Source organism: Mauremys reevesii, linkage group 7 (assembly GCF_016161935.1).
Source record: "Mauremys reevesii isolate NIE-2019 linkage group 7, ASM1616193v1, whole genome shotgun sequence".
NCBI classification, from domain to species: domain Eukaryota; kingdom Metazoa; phylum Chordata; order Testudines; family Geoemydidae; genus Mauremys; species Mauremys reevesii.
The window spans coordinates 65,773,055-65,785,059 of record NC_052629.1 but is presented as its reverse complement, the minus strand read 5'-3'; the positions used below and the strand labels follow the sequence as shown (position 1 = coordinate 65,785,059).

The window sequence follows — 12,005 nt, the reverse complement described above, 5'->3', positions numbered from 1 at the left end:
GTGTCTGACAATTTTGTTCTATACTACAATTTCAACCAATTTGCCTGGTACTGAAGTTAGGCTTACTGGCCTGTAATTGTCAGAATCACCTCTGGAGCCTTTAAAAAAAATGCTGTCACATTTGCTATCAACCAGTCATTAATGGTGTTTAGAAAATGTATAGCTGTATCCCGTCCTGAGGTGACGTGTTCCCAGTAAGTATGGTGATAGTTGAAATCCCCCGTTATTACCGGGTTTTCTGTTTTGAAGCCTTTCTGCTCTCCCTGAGCATTCTACAGTCACCATCACCATCCTGGTCAGATGGTTGATCGTTATTATTCAGTTTCAATCTATAGAGATTCTGTGGTAATGTTTGCTTCATTTATGATTTTTACTATATTTGACTCTGTTTTCTTTCACATATAGTGCCACTCCCCCACCACCACAACCTACTCTGTCATTCTTACATATTTTGTACCCAGTATTACCGTGTCCCATTGATTATCACCATTCCATCAAGTTTATGTGATGCCTATTAGATCAAGATTGTCTTTTATTACCAGACATTCAAGTTCACCCATCTTAGTATTTAGACTTCTTGCATTTGTATATTTAGTTGTCTGACTTCATGTGATGTAATTGAATGACTCTTTTTTTTCTTGTTAGTTCCTACCTGTACTTTACCAGCTTCTATTCTCTCCTCTTTACTAAAATATAGAGAATCCTCTTTAATAGATCCTCCCTTAACTGGGTGTTCCTCCACACCTGTTAGCTTTCCCCCAGCTCTTAGTTTAAAAACTCTGCTATGATCTTGATTTTACCTGCCAGCAATCTGGTTCCATTCTGGTTTAGGGGGAGCTCATCCTTCCTGTTTAGGCTCCCCCTTTCCCAAAAGGTTCCCCAGTTCCAAATAAACCTAAATCCCTCCTCCACACACCACTGTCTCATTCATGCATTGAAACCTTGCAGTTCTGCTTGTCTAACTGCCCCTGTTTGTGGAACTGGATCGGAAGCAATTCAGAGAATGCTACCATGGAGGCCCTGGACTTTAATCTCTTACTTAACAGTCTAAATTTGGCCTCCAGAATTTCTCTCCTACCTTTCCCTATGTCATTGACACCTTCATGTACAATGACCACTGGCTCCTCCCCAGCACTACTCATAAGTCTATCTAGATGTCTTGATAGATCCACAAGATCCTGGCAGGCAATTCACAAACCCAACTATCTATATTTCTAATAATCAAATCCTCTTTTACTATTACCTGTCACTTCCTCATAACAGGGATTTCCTTCCCCAGCGAGGTGTTGTCAGTGAGAGAGGATGCCATGACATCTCCTGGAAGGAGGCCCCCAACTATGGGATCACTTCCCTCCACATCAGCTTGATGTTCTCCTTCCCCAAGACTTTCATCTTCCTGAACAGCACGGAGGCTGTCAGTAGACCAGTCACACTCCAGCCTGTGTTCCTGGAAGTCTCCGCTATGTACCTCTCTGTCTCCCTGAGCTCCTCCAGTTCAGCCACTCTGGTCTCCAGAGCCTGCACTCAGTCTCTGAGGGCCAGGAGAATGCACACATACGCCACCTGCCCACATGGCAGGTAATCGTACGTGCTGCATTCAGTGCAATAAACTGGGTAGCCCCCACCCTGCTGCTGGACTCTGCCTGCATTCTTTTTACTCTTGAAGGGGTTTTGTTTGTTTTTGAGGGGGGGCTTTTGTTGGCCTATGTTTAGAGAATGTTTGTTAGATGTACCTGGCTCTCTCGCAAAACTCCCCGGTCGCTAGCACCTCTGATCACTTAGGAGCTGGCTTTTTAAACCCCTGTTCTCCCTGAGTCAGCCCCACCCCCTTGTCAAGGGATCCCAGAGGGATTAGGGATGGCAGGTTAGAGCCTCGTTAGGAAGCTCTCAGCCTTGCCTAAGCAGACTGCTAAGATCAGGACTCAGCCCTCCCAAACAGACCACACTATAAACTTCAGGCAAGGAGGCACACACCAAGCACACATTGACAAACAAACTAAAAGACAATAAATTCACTCCCAGAGTCATGTAGTGCTCCTCCTTCACCTGGAGAATTCCCTCACAATACTCCCGTTTGCTGCTCCTGTTCGCAGACAGATAGGACAGCCTGGGGCCCAGGCCCTTGACTTGTTTAAAACTGGCATAGCTCCACTGAAGTCAATTTATACCTGCTGAGGAGCTAGCTCCAAGTGTCACCTGAGCTGTGAAAGGAACAAGGTTCAGAGCTGACCGTGTTGGCGTTTTGTGAATATTGTTGGACACATCCAAGAAGAAATCCCTACATCTAACATATACTTAGTCATGTACTTCTGTGCTGAATATGGCCTGGCTACAGAACTCACTTATACACACCAGATGTGTTAACCATAAGATGCTTTAATGCTCTGTCAGGTATGGCTGAGGTTAGCTTAAAGTTTGTTACATATAGCACCACCTAGTGGCTGAATAGTATAATTCACTTTAATATTCCTTTACATCTGCCCCTTTAAGTTCTACATTCCTTCCATTTATCAAATTTACACTATCACAATGTCTTTAAAGTTCAGTATGGCTCAGTCTCTTAAGCATCTCAGAATCATACTGGTTTTCTAATTAGATAACCTGAGCATGTAACAACCTGGTCATCTGGCTGTCCATTAGTTGCAACGACTGGCTGTGGTTGATCTAGAATCCTTGAGTCATCTTTTTCTTCTTCATTTGCTATTTGTAGAGTTTGCTCTGTTGATTGTTCTGTCTGAGGAACAAACTGTAGATGTTGATGTTTTCTGTTTAACTCTCCACTGTTGCTCTCAATCACATATGATCTGGGTGTTGAATTCTTTTTCTTTACAACATCTGGAGCTGTAAATCCCTTTTCTCCATCCAATTTGACAAGAATATGGTCACCAGGTTCTAGACCCAGCAGTTCTACTGAGTGAAGTCTCTTTTAGACGTTTTATCTGATTTGGCTACTCTCTTCATGTCTGGTCACTTTGGAAACAGATTCTTTTCCAAAATAGTAACAGTAGTTCTGAGTTGTCTTCCCATCAGGAGTTGTGCTGGACTATATCCAGTAGCCACTATTGGTGTTGATCTATAACTCAGAAGAGCAAGGAATGGATCATCCTGCTGTTGGATTTTCTTGTCTGTCTGTATAGGTCTCTCAGCCTCTCAATTCAGATGTGGGTAATATGGGCTGCTAGTAATATGATCAAAATCATGTTTCCTTCAGAATGGCTTAAAATTCTGCTGCAGTGAATTTTGGTCTGTTGTCCATCACTAGTTGATCTGGAATACCAAAGTGAGCAAAAGTTCACTTCAGTTTCTTGATAATATTGTGACATGTTATGTCTTTCAAGGGGATTATTTCTATATACCTGGGAAAATAGTTCATGAGGACCAGATAATGATGTCCTCTGAATTTGCATTAATCTGCAGGTAGTCTCTTTCACGGTCTCTCTGGTAGAAATGTTTGTACAGTGTATGGAACAACATTGTCTCTTAAGTTGATTTGTACTCAATCTCCTTTCAAAAGCCCAATATCATCAAATCCTCCATTGAGTTCTTCCACCTTTTTACTAGTCCCATCATGGCTACCATGCTGCAGCTGAGAAGGTTGCTGGTCTTTGATTCTTTGATCACATGAGCTCCAAATGCAATATTTTTGTCTCTGTAAGTTGTTTCTGTGAACTGGCCCATGCAGTTCCGAATAGCTCCAGAGAAATTCAGAACTGTGTCAGGTAACTTTAACTATGGGAAAGACTGAGAGTGATTGTAAATCCCTTCTGAGATTATGGTGACTTTACCTCCTGAGTCAATTTTAAAGTCAATGGTCTTGCCATGACTATTTGATTTCCCTTTGCAAGCAGGCTCTATGCTCTATGTCATCACAAGTGATAGATCCCAGAAACAATGGCTCTTGATTGTCTGTAATATGAGTCAACTCCCTGATGGCATTGGTACAGCAAACAGCTGCAAAATGTCCATATTTTATGCATTTATTACATCCTGTGCCTCTGGCTGGACATGAATCATCTCTTGGGATGTGACTTTTTTCACCCCTTGTGCATGCAGGCTGGAATTTGTCCCTCTTAGCCTGTAGTGGGGCTGCACCTCTCCACACCAGCCAGATGGAGAAGCCGGGCTAGAGGTACGTGCAGTGAGGGGCAGAAGCAGAAGGAAGAGGCTTGAGGAAGCACTAAGACATCAGGACCTGGTTGTTGGATAAGAATGGCTGAGCACAGCAAGGGGCTGAAGAAACTGTAGAGTTGGGGAAATGCTGGTTTTGATTTACGTTAACATTTGACGTGTGATGTTATTGTTTTAATAAACCAGACTAAAAGAAAGGGGGGAGGAGTTTGACTTTCAAAAATCTGGGTGCAGTCATTGTGAAGCCCAAGAAGGGGAAACTGAATCAGCAATTAAGTGTGATGTCAGATTGGCTGACATGCTGAACAGAGGGGAACTCTCCACCCCATGGAATAAAGAGCAAGAAACTTTGTGTGTTGAAACTCCTGCCTGCTGGGAAAAACCCACATGGGAAGAAGATGTCTCACTGACTTTAGCAAATTACAGCTAGAACCAGGGGACGTTTAAATCGGCATACTCTACAAGTCACAGAAAATTTGTTTGATTTTTTTCCTCATTGCCAGTATAATGACCCCATGTGAGTCATCAACAGGTTTTGTACGTGAGACCTTCTGCACTAAATGATGGTCATCTGCCATAGGAGCTAAAGTAGTAATTCCTCTGCTTTCTAGCTGTAGTAGACTCTTAACCTCTTATTTGGACCAGCCACTCGAGGGGGACAAAGTCCCACTCTCAATGTGAGTGGCACAAGCACTGCCAGCTGAGGTTGGTGTTTGAGAATCCGGCTGTGTTCTTTCTGCTTCACACACTGTCGTCAGCAATAACAACTCTTAAATTCATCTTTAGCTGGCATTTCTGCTGAGGGCACACGTGTGCAGATGGAATAGGACCTGGCCATCATCACCATCCCCTGCCTCTGGTAAACAATTCATTTGGAATAACAAATACATCTTTAAAATTGTAAGTTGCTCATGGATAATTTGTGAACAGAAAAAGAGGTTAAACTTGTCTAATAAGCCATCCACTACAAGTTATTTATCCAGCTGCATTTTACGGGCAGCTCTCTGGTCATAATTGCTCTTTAATTTAGATTGTAGTTAGTGTAGGATTTTTGGTAAGCACTGGAAATTGTTTCAGATGTTGCAATCATTCTTTGGACTGCGAGTCATAGCCTAGTGAAACAGCAGATACAGTTTGTGAGCCTAGTGTAAGCACATCATCAGTCAAATAAGTGATACAGACTTAGCTTTCTTAATTGGTCCCCTTAAAGCAGTCCCTCCAGATTGCCAATCATTCTAGTTTTTCTTCTCTGAATTCCCTCTAGTTTGCTGAAGTCTTTCTGGGGTATTTAAAATCCCCTTCCTTTTGCACTGAGAACTAGCAGGGCTGGGTAAATGCTCAAGTCTGTTAAATCCAGAGCCTGGAGGGAAAGGGAGAAATCTGAATTTAGGATCATCCAGAGGGACTTTTCAACAGTTTAACCAAAATCTCTTTCCCTCCGTAATTCTGACCCATCACATTAATATAGACCCCATTGGGGCATCATGGGGGTTTTAATACATTAATGTTTTTAAAGGCCTTTAAGGGTTTTTAGCCTCCCTCTGACGGTGCCATTGGTTCTTGGGCTGAACAGAATACTGGTCTGCGTGAATCATTGGTCTGTTCCGGGTGGCCATTCCCATGCTGATGCATGTGCATGTGGGAGAGAATTGCTTGCCATGCGAGGAGTGATGGCCCCACTTCTTTCTAAACATTTAGTTGATTTAGTTGGGGATTGGTCCTGCTTTGAGCAGGGGGTTGGACTAGATGACCTCCTGAGGTCCCTTCCAACCCTGATATTCCATGAATTAAAAGCATAATTAATTAATTAATTACTAATCTGGCATCTTTTCAACAGCACTTGTGGCTACAATTCAATGTGGTATTGGTTTAGTATCTGGTATTTGCTTTAACTCGGGCTGTTGGCCTGATCTTGCACTCACTGAAGTCACTGGGAGTTTAGCCATTAACATAATGGTTCCAGGAATAAATTCTATGGCACTGATTCAGCTAGGTAATTAAGCATGTGCCTAAGTTTAAGCATGTGTTTAGTTCCATTGACTTCAATGGGATGATGCACATGCTTAAAGTTAGGCATGCTCTTAAGTGCCTTGCTAAATTATGGCCAAAATACCGACCAGCCAGGCAGGCATGCTCAGTCAATTTACAGAACTTTTTCCTCTCTCATGTCTATGTCTGAGTTTACTTTACGGAAATCATGCTCTGTCTTTGCTTTTTCTCTTCTTGCCGTGCAATCTCTGTTAATTCCTGACTTTGCCTCACTGCATATCTTTAATCTAGAATATTCCCCCACCCCCAAATTTCAGTTTCCCTTCCATCTTCTAGCCTTTCTGACTATACATCTCTCTGCACCACACCACCTATGCAGAATCCTCAGAAATAAGTGTTGTTAACACCAACCTTGAAATGCAACCAATAAGAACTTGGCTGTGAACTGGACAGCTTGAACAAAATTTGCTTTCAGAATAATATCTGCAATATCCTAGAAGATGCCTGAGTCCAAAGTTTGTGTATTCAGCACCTGTGTATTCTGCTTCAATACTTAATGAAATGATAAACGGTTACTTTTAGGGCTGTTGACTCACGCAATTAATCGCAGTTTATTCGCACTGTTAAACAATAGAATTCCAATTGAAATGTATGAAAAATTTTGGATGTTTTTCTACTTTTTCAAATATATTGATTTCAATTACAACACAGAATACAAACTGCACAGTGGTCACTTTATGCTATTTTTTATTACAAATATTTGCATTGTGAAAATGATAATCAAAAGAAATAATATTTTTCAATTCATCTCATACAAGTACTTTAGTGCAATTTCTTTATTGTGAAAGTGCAATTTACAAATGTAGATTTTTTTTGTTACATAACTGAACTCAAAAACAAAACAATGTAAAACTTAACAATGTAAAACTTTAGAGCCTACAAGTCCGTTCAGTCCTACTTCTTCTTCAGCCAGTCACTAAGGCAAACAAGTTTGTTTACATTTATGGGAGACAATGCTGCCCGCTTCTTATTTACAATGTCACTTGAAAGTGAAAACAGCCATTTGCATAGCACTTTTGTAGCTGGTGTTGCAAGGTATTTACGTGCCAGATATGCTAAACATTCATATGCCCCTTCATGCTTCAGCCACCATTCCAGATGACATGCTTCCACGCTCCTTAAAAAAATGTATTAATGAAACTTGTTACTGACTTCCTTGGGGGAGAATTGTATGTCTCCTGCTCTGTTTTACCTGCATTCTGCCATATCTTTCATGTTATAACAGTCTTGGATGATGACCCAGCACATGTTATTCATTTTAAGAACACTTTCACTGCAGATTTGACAAAACACAAAGAAGGTACCAATGTGAGATTTCTAAAGATAGCTACAGCACTTGACCCAAGGTTTAAGAATCTGAAGCGCCTTCCAAAATCTGAGAGGGATGAGGTGTGGAGCATGCATTCAGAAGTCTCAAAAGAGCAACACTCTGATGAAGAAACTACAGAACCTGAACCACCAAAAAATAAAGTCAATGTTCTGCTGGTGGAATCTGACTCTGATGATGAAAATGAACATGCATCGGTCCACACTGCTTTGTATTGCTATCCAGCAGAACCCATCATCAGCATGGATGCATGTCCTCTGGAATGGTGATTGAAGCAGGAAGGGATATCTGAATCTTTAACGCATCTGGCACGTAAATATCTTGCAATGCTGGCTATAGCAGTGCCATGTGAACTCCTGTTCTCACTTTCAGGTGATATTGTAAACAAGAAGCGGGCAGCATTATCTCCTGCAAATGTAAACGAACTTGTTTGTCTGCGCGATTGGCTGAACAAGAAGTAGGACTGAGTGGACTTGTAGGCGCTAAACTTTTACATTGTTTTATTTTTGAATGAAGATTTTTTTGGACATAATTCTACATTTGTAAGTTCAACTTTCATGATAAAGAAATTGCACTACAGTACTTCTATTAGGTGAATTGAAAAATACTAGTTCCTTTGTTTTTTACAGTACAAATATTTGTAATAAAAATAAATATAAAGTGAGCACTATACACTTTGTATTCGGTGTTGTAACTGAAATCAATATATTTGAAAATGTAGAAAATATCCACAAATATTTAAATAAATTATTGTTTAATAGCACAATTAATTGCAATTAATTTTTTAATCTCTTGACAGCCCTAGTTAAATTTCTAAATAATTGACACTTCTGTAGCAATTTTCATCTGAATATCTCAAAGAACTTTACAGATATTAATTCAACAAACTTACCATCACCTCTGGCTACTTAACCCAACACTGAAATGCAGCCACTTCTGGGGTGGACCACAGTAGCTGTTCAACAGTGCATAAGGATGTGCCCTAGCACTTTATCTATAGGAAATAAAAAATACTGTGTCTAACTAAAACATAAAGCATTTAAGGAAACAGAGTATAAAAAATTAATACGTTAGAATTTGGGGAGGACCTAGCATTTACATCATGGCTCTTAGGAAAAGTGTTCATGTATCCTTAATGCCTACAAGAGGTCAGGGCCTTATGTTTTTTTTATCTCGTACAAACAGATGACACTTCCAGAAGCACATACTTGTCCCTTACTAGTCATGATCCAGCCCAGCTTGTAAAATCTGAAATGATCATATCCCAGGGTAATATGGCTGCAAGGCAAACCCAGGAATATTTATAATGTGTGATCTGTGTATACATATTGTACCTATATATTCTTCACAACAGATACATATCGTGGGTTTTTTTGTGTGCGTCCGCTGCTGGATTTTGAAATGGCAGGGATGGAAATGCAAAATGGATATTATTTGTTACTTCACCATTGAAAAATGTCTTGAAAGTTAGTTGTAAAAACCTATTGGACAACCTCAAACTTGCTGAGTTCATATTTCAGAGGATTCTATGAACTTCTAAAAGCTCTGTGAGCTGAAATCTTACCCACCAATCTCGGGCACTGTGTTTGTTTATGCAGTTTACAAATTAATGGGGTTGAGGGTAAGATAAATTATAAGCAGGGAGTAGATTTCAGGTTGGCAAAGTGTTTTGTTCTTCATGGTAAGCTTCAGTTACTGTGGAGGCTAAATACAATTGAATGACAGGCTCCTGAGATGGGAAACAAAGACTAGAATTGCCCCAGAAATGCACGTGCGTGTTGAGTTTTCAGAAATAGGCTATGTAGACAATACAACACAATGGTCTGATTCTGTTGTGTGTGGTGTCTTTCATACTTTACACAGCTAAATAGTCGCACAGGGAGGCAAGGAAGAGGGAAATTAAGGGTCAGATTTTCAAAGTGCTCAGCACTGACAATTGCATTTAGGTGCCTAAGTGGGAGCTGAAATGCTGGCCATAAAAGTCATAATATGCAAGGAGGAATGTTTATCATATTGACACATGTATTAACCAGGATGGGCCAAAATATGTGAACCCACTGAACCTTCATGGGGGTTAAATTCTTTTGATTTCGGTTTTGTAAATGGAACAGAAGCAAAGTAGGAGTAAGAATTCCCCCAGGACGCGACCTCTGAGCCTGCCAGGATGTGCCCATGTGAAGCGATCCCACGCTTATCTCCAAGGCTGGCTCCCTTCAGCAGGAGCCTTGGGGCATGCCTGGTGTGTTTGGGAGGGGTTGGCGGGGGGGGGGGGAAGAGTGGGAATGGGTGGGAAGAGGCACAGAAGGAATAAATGTGTGGGGAATTTTGTTTTCTAAGTCCTGAAAAAGCAAGTGCAGATTAGGAGCAGGTGAGGGAGCAGAGCAGAGCAGCACTTTGAAGTGCTAAGAGCAGATATGTAGTATTTGGGGATTAGTTTGGATGGTGTTTTTACTCCACTCATTGATAAACTAAACAACTCTCTGAGTGAAAACCAGACCCAGTCCCTACCCAGGGAATAGGTACTGTCATAAACCACTGGTTTGATCAGAGTTGATCAGGTATCCAAGCCATGTGACACTGTCCTTCTTCCCTGATTGGATGATTTATGGAATTACCTAACCATATATTAGAATGAATAAATAAACATAGTTATGTAAGCAAGCCAATTAGGGAACAAGAACAATATCAGGTGACTTATGTAACTACCCAACACAGGACAAATGGCAAATAAGAAACAATACATTTTACTACTGGAAGTTATGTTATCTGCTAGAAGTCTATTATGAAAGTGCTGGTCATGACATCATTGTTAAGGCTGAGTTCAATTTTGCCCTTAAAGCAGGATTCAGCCTCTTGTTACATATGAAAAATACAGTGTATCCTCCCCAAATATTCAGTACTGACTCTTTGAGCACAAAATGAATTTTCAGAGTATTTACAAGTAAATCCATTAATTAGTTTATGAGTTAAAATTAGTTGGAATGGACCTGTATTGTTTGTTATGTTTATGACATGCAAACAGAGAAATTAGATAAAAATATAACATACTCATTCTGGGAAGTTGCAATGTAACACAATTTTATTTCTTAAAATCCAGAATCTTAACACACAAGAACCAAAAGCAGAGGGAGACAAAGCAAGCTGCTCCCAAACATAGAAAGGTACAACTCACCCCACCTTAACGTGGTCTACCTCTTTGCAAGCTGACTGCTGTAGTGCGAGGCCCAGACACCACATAGCCTGCTAGTCTGCAAGCAGGATGAGGAATTTAAAATCTAAGGGGTTTAAAGTGATATCTTACAATTTATCACAATTTTCAATAAGCCAATGTATCAGTCTTCTCTTTGTCCCAAATAATCTTAGTAACAGAATAACAGATTTTCCAAACTTTCCAGAATAGTTCAAACTCACTGAAATCTTACTTACAGACTACATTTGAAGACATCAGGTTGTAATTAAGTTAAATTAACAACTGTTGTAGCTAATTGCTATGATTGTATAGGCTACAAAAAAGGTCATTTTAATGACTCAGGTAATTTGTGTGGCCATTGTGACATCAGAGGTAACTCAAGCAATCATCAGCTTTCCTCTATAGCTAATTTGCATTGAACAAGTCTATTGCTTGTAATGGCTCAGTGATCTGAAGAGGGGCTGGTAGATTATTCAATCCAACTGTCACTGCTCTTTGAATGTTCTGGGGCCTCAACCTGGCTTGGGCACCAGGGCACTGCTGCCTGGGCTCCATGCTACAGCCCAGGCAGTACTGTGGGAACAGAGATAGATGCACAGTGGTACCCTTGAAGTAGAAACACTGGAGCATGGGGACTGGGTTGTCCCTGCCCCCCTTTATATAACACCAATCTCACTAACTCAGCCCTCTAAACCATTACATCAACTGACCATTAATAGCCAGATTCACACACTGACTGAAGAGCAGCTGTAAATCCATCATAATTAGTCAGCGCATTCTGGCTGCTTTAGTGCATCGGGGAATTGGCCCTTTTAGAAAATGGCTGCCATTTCCCAATGGTCACAAAGGCACTGAGTTCAAAACTTGCCCAGAGAGATGGCCATTTTGAGAAGGGCACCTATTGGCCATTGTTCTCAGTGGGACTGGGGCCACGGGCTGCTGGCTTCACTCTCTTTGGAAACAATAGGAGGTGGTTCCAGTTTTTAAAGATGGTGCCTTAACTGACAGTGGCTGTGATCTCAGTCACTTCCGGCATGATATATGATGGCAGCCATTTTGAAAGAGAGCAAATTTTTCCTCAGTTTCTCTGAAGGAGAGGATTTTAAAGCACCAGCCTCTGCTGAGGGATGAACTTTTAGTTATGTAAAAGAGTGGAGAAAATTACCATCACCCTAAATATTTCTTTTCAAAATTGTTTGATCTACTCAACAGTGAGGGCAGAATGGGAGAGCTAAGGGTGTGTTTGTGTGGGAATAGGAGGGGCTGGGAGGTGGAAGTGTGTATGTGGTTAGGAAAATATCAGTGAAGAAG

General features: G+C 40.9%; 1 long non-coding RNA gene across 2 annotated transcripts; it reads right to left on the bottom strand.

Annotated features, from left to right (window-relative positions):
* Positions 1 to 2,403: 2,403 nt before the first annotated feature.
* LOC120368813 lies at positions 2,404 to 11,001 on the bottom strand. 2 transcript variants are annotated; one of them, XR_005582800.1, is made up of 3 exons: positions 10,931 to 11,001; positions 8,397 to 8,498; positions 2,404 to 5,488 (listed from the first exon to the last, which is right to left on the bottom strand). It is a non-coding gene; the product is annotated as an uncharacterized LOC120368813 (long non-coding RNA). The 2 variants fall into 2 exon arrangements; XR_005582801.1 differs by lacking the exon at positions 10,931 to 11,001 and adding an exon at positions 10,677 to 10,914.
* Positions 11,002 to 12,005: the final 1,004 nt, after the last annotated feature.